This window comes from Echinops telfairi, unplaced genomic scaffold (genome assembly GCF_000313985.2).
Source record: "Echinops telfairi isolate 266 unplaced genomic scaffold, ASM31398v2 ScPeMD7_1;HRSCAF=3_0, whole genome shotgun sequence".
NCBI lineage: Eukaryota > Metazoa > Chordata > Mammalia > Afrosoricida > Tenrecidae > Echinops > Echinops telfairi.
Window position 1 is genome coordinate 90,974,324 of NW_022103896.1, and position 5,737 is coordinate 90,980,060.

Here is a 5,737-nt window from a genome sequence, read left to right on the forward strand (position 1 = left end):
TAAAATTTAAAACACTTTTGAAAAAAATGAAACTATACAAATATATGCTGGCTCCAGACCGCAATACATCAATTATTGACTTGTACTAATTAAACTCTTAAGTGACTGAACATTATTTGCACCAAAAAATAGGGGTTGGTGATAGAAAAAAACTTACAATAACACTCATTCACTAAGGAAGAACCATGCCTAACAGATTAATTCATGTCATAAGAAAGTAAGGGGGCATGAAATGAGTAACTATATAAAAATAGTGAATGTATGAAACTAGTGGATATATGGCCATCTTTCACTGGGCACCCTCAAAGCAAGAGATCCAAACCAAAGTCCAATGACCACCAATTCCATAACCTTGAGATAGCTGTCATCTGCTGCTTCTTACCCGAGGGCTTTTCAGCCTTAAGTCTAAAGGAGTATGTCAGTTCCTTAAATCTGCTACAGGGAGGTTTGAGGCAAGGCCTACTGCACTTAGTGGGGTTTCCACATCAAATATTTCTGGTGTGGCCTATGAAGGATGTTGTGCACCCCAAAATTGTCTGCTTAGGAACATAGTACTGTGTGGGAAACAGAAAAATTTCTCCCAAGTCTTCTCCCCCAAATACATGTTACAGTTAGGACACTGCTTGCAACCAATGGTAAATGATTGTCAAGTTACCTCCCTGAAGGCAGTCAGGTGCAAGACAACTGTCTGGTCCCACCATAGGTAGGGCCTGCTCCCTGCTGTTAAGGACAATGGACTACTTCTCCCCAAAGACTTGTGGCCATCAGTCTGGTCCCAGCAGGGTGGGTTTACACCCTACTGATAATGGTTTCTATGGAGATCCAAGACCAGGTCAAACCTGCTCAGTGACATCCAAAGTTAGGCTGCCATCCTGAATCTAGGATCCGCCCATCTTGTCACATGTATACCTTTAATCCCTCCTCTTCCTATTGCCTGTATATCCCTAGATTGTCCCCCTCTCATTGCTGTATAACTTATAGTGCAACCCCTCCCTGTGATGTGTCTTTTACCTGTAATTAGTGGGCTTACACGCCCCCCAAAAGATATATAAGTCTTGGTAAGCAATAAAGATGCCTTTTGGTCTCTGGTCTGTTTCCCCTTCCTCTCCTCTGTCCTCACTCCCCTGTTCCCTTTCCTCTTGTCCTCCTTCCCCTCCCCCTCTCTCCTGCTCTCCTGTCTCCCATCTCCACGTGGACCACCAAGCAGGGCCGAGGTAAGCATGCTACTATGAAATGCGTCTCACTCCATTATTTCAATCTCTCTTTTATCTCTCATGCTCTCTATGACTTTATTATAATGTATATATATCTCAACCGTACAATTGCGTGTATTGAACCCACGATTAGTTGTGGGGGGGGCTGGTCCTTCCCCCACAGTACTGGGTGTATTCTCCCCTTGGGGTCTATATAAATATTGTGAAGCCTTTTTTCCTTGATGGTAGGTTTATTCACCAACAGAAATGTAATCACCTTCTCTGAGACATGCATGCCTCCCTCCCCTGATCTTGACCTCAATTTCCAGTAAGGTTCTATTATCACTGTTTTAGGAGTGTCTAGTGATTTGGGTGACCTGAGCACAATGTCATATAGCAGCAACTGAACAATCTTCTCTCTCTCCTATCTTGAAAAACTACCGCCAGCTGAGATGAGTCTCCTCTGTGAAGGTGATTTTTAAGATGTACATATAAGAGGGGTGATATATGTGGTTCATGGATACCAGGCAGGCCCTCTGTCTTGCTGCTTGGGAGACTGAATTAGAAGATTTCATGACCTGAGAGCAGAAGCGTGCCTTTGGTCTTTGGTCCTTATAATACTGGACTCCTACAGTATTTGTCCTTTTGTAATTCACTTCATTCATGGAGCCCTGGTGGTGTAGTGGTTACATGTTGGGCTGCAATTCACATCGTCAGCAGTTCAAAACCACCAGCAGCTCCTTAGGAGAAAGACTGGGCTTTCTATTCCCATAAACAATTACAATCTCAGAACATGCATGCCTCCCTCCCCTGATCTTGACCTCAATTTCCAGTAAGGTTCCATTATCACTCTTTTAGGTGTCTAGTGATTTGGGTGACCTTAGCACAATGTCCTATAGCAGCAACTGAACAATCTCTCTCTCCTATCTTGAAAAATTGACTCCAGCTGAGAAGAGGTCTCCTCTGTGAAGGAGGTTTTTAAGATGTACATATAAATGGTTCATGGGTGACTGTGAGTCAGCATTGAGTGAATGAGAACTTCACTCAGCACAATGGTTTCCAAGACCCCCATGTAATGAGGTGTATCGTGGTTTCATTGCTGTTTCTTAGGGATGCATAGTATTCCATGTGTATACGTACCAGCATTTCTTTTTTTAAAAATCATTTCATTGCGGGCTCGTACGACTTTTATCACAATCCATACATACATCCATTGTGTCAAGCACATTTGTACATTTGTTGCCATCATCATTCTCAAAACATTTGCTCTCCACTTAAGCCCCTGGCATCAGCTCCTCATTTTTCCCCTCCCTCCCCACTCCCCTCTCCCTCATGAATACTTGATAATTTATAAATTATTATTTTGTCATCTCTTACACTGCCCAATGTCTCCCTTCACACACTTTCCTGTTGTCCATCCCCCAGGAGGAAGTTGTATGTATATCCTTGTAATCAGTTCCCCCTTTCTACCCCACCCTCTCTTCACCCTCCCGGAAATGCCACTCTCACCACTGGTCCTGAAGGGATCATCTGTCCTGGAGTCCCTGTGTTTCCATTTCCTATCTGTACCAGTGTACATCCTCTGGTCTAGCCAGATTTGTAAAGTAGAATTGGGATCATGAGTATGTGTGTATGGGTGGGGAGGAAATGTGGTGAAGAGAGCTGATGGTTCCCAGCTATCAAAAGATATAGCATCTGGGGTCTTAAAGGCTTTAAGGTAAACAAGCGGCCATCTAGCTCAGAAGCAACAAAGCCCACATGGAAGAAGCACACCAGCCTGCGTGATCATGAGGTGTTGAAGGGATCAGGTATCAGGCATCAAAGAACAAAAAATCATATCATTGTGAACGAGGGGAAATGCGGACTGGGGACCTAAAGCCCATCTGTAGGCAACTGGCCATCCCCTTACAGAAGGGTTGCGGGGAGGAGGGGAGCCAGTCAGGGTGCAGTGTAGCAATGATGAAATGTACCAGCATTTCTTAATCCATTCTTCTACTGGTGGGCATTTGGGCTTTTTCCAGTTTCTTGCTATTGTGAACTGTGCTGCAGTGAACATGGGAGAGCATACATCTGTTCAAACATCCTAATTACCAGTAATTATCCATCCATCTTGAATGAGTACTTGGTCAATTTGTGACTTAAGAAATTAGTAGAATTCTTCATTTTGTTGTCATTGATTTTAGTGGTTGGTGCATGAAATTGAATAATCATATTAAGTGGTTTTCCTTGCAGTTCTATAGATATTATATCAGAAAAATATTGTAATTCAAGATAGATTTTGAAATGTTCTTTTTGATGTTTTGCACAATGCCATTCCTCTTCAATTTGTCATTCCTGGCATAACAAACCAGATGCTTCACTGGTCAAAATGCCCAATGTCAGTCCATTTAACCTCACTAATGCCTAGGATATAAGGAAAATATGTTTATAGATTAGATACTTTTGCATCCTGTTTCATTGTTATATGCCTCTGAATTCCCTAGATTTGTACTTCATCTATTTGTGGTCCCATTATTAATGAATATTTGCAGTGATCTTATCATCTTGAGTTACCCTTGTTTCACTATCAGATGAAACAGAAATAGGAGAAACTTTTCATCTGTCAATTTAACCTATTGGGTCCTGTCAATAAACTCACAGGAGCAGAAATGCAGCAGAAGCCCTCGTGAAATTGATGCTCTTAAAAGAACCTTGTTATAAAGGCTTCTACTCATTGCTTCCCTGGAAGACAGAGGAAAATGTATAAGCATGTCTAAGAAAAAATTGAGAGGAACCATAAGCAGTGTCCACTACTTTTCCTGTCAGTTTGTCCTACTGTGGTGGCTTGTGCGGTGCTGGATGCTGGCAGCTAAGTCAATGGTATTTCATATGCCTGCAGGATCACCCAAAGTAAACTGGTTTCAGTAGAAACCTTTAGACAAAGAACAGACTACAAACTTAGAAGGAATAAGCCACTGAAACCCTTATGTATAGCATGGAATCATTGCAAGATACTGAAAGCATAATGCGCAATGCTTCGTCAGAGATGGTGCCAGAAGATGAAGCCCTCGGGTCTGAAGGCGCTCAAAAGACGACTGAGGAAGAGCTGCACAGTGACGTGACTGGAGAAAAGCGTATGGGAATAAAGCCTTCAAGACCTCCCTTTGCTGATGGGCTATGAGGTGAAAATGAGATGAAACAGCTGCAAAAACGTACCAAGAATCAAACTGTGAAAAGTATGAATCTAGGAAAATTGGAAGTCATCTTTCTAGGAAAAAAATGAAATATAAGGCATGAAGAATGATATCGTCAGTGTTATTGAGCTAAAATGGACTGGAATTGCCCAATTTGAATGAAAAAATCTAAGGTTTACTCTTCTGGGGATGACACCATCAAGAGGAATAGCTTTGCATTCCTAATCAAACAGGACATTTCAAGATCTGTCTTGAAGTACAGGGCTGCCTATGATAGAATGACATCTCTCTACCTTCAAGGAAATCCCATGAATACAAATAGTATCCAAATGTATCCACCAACCACCAACGCTAACGATGAAAGAAATGGAAGAATTCCAACATTTTCCATTGGAAATTAATCAAACATTAAATCAAGATACATTGATACGTCCTGGCGATTGGAACGCAAAGGTGGGAAACAGGGAGGAAAGAGCAGTAGTTGGAAAGTAGAGTCTTGGTGATAGACATGAAGCTGGAGATCGCATGATAGAATTTTGCAAGACCAATGACTTGTTCCTCACAAATCCCTTTCGTCAACACACAAACTGGCTGACTGTACACATGGACTTCTCCATATGGACTAGATAGACATCAAATGGACTGCATCTGGGGGTGGCACGATAGAGAAGCACAATAGCAACAGCCAAAATCAGGCCAGGGGCTGACTGTGGCAGACCTCAATCACCCATCTGTACATTCAGAACAAAGCAGAAGAAAATGAGAACAAGTCCACAAGAAGCAAAATACAACCTGAGTCTATCCAAGCTGAATTTTGAGAACACCTCAAGAACAGACGTGCTACAATGAACACTAATGACCGAAAATCTGATGAGCTGTGGGAGGACATCAAGAACTTCATTCATGTAGGAAGCAAAATGTTATTTAAGACAAGAAAAGGAAAAGATCAAAGTGGATATCAAAAGAGACTCTGAAACTTGCCCTTAATTGTAGAGTAGCTCAGGCAAATAGAATAAATGATGGGTTCAAAGAGCTCAACAGAAACTTTTAAAGGAAAGCTTGGGAAGACAAAGTAAAATATTATAATAAAATGTGCAAAGACCTATAATTAGAAAACCAAATAGAAGAACATGCTAATAATATCTGAACTGAAAGAACCAAAGAAAAACTTCAAACCTCAAGTGGCATTATTAAAAGGTTCTATGGGCAAAATATTGAATGATGCAGGAAGCATCAAGAGACGAGGGAAAGACAACACGGAGTCACTGTACCAAAAAGGGCGAGTCAACACTCTATCATTTCAGGAGGTGGTAAATGAGCAAGAATCATGGTACTGAAGAAGAAGTCCAAGCTGCACCGAAAGCATTCGTC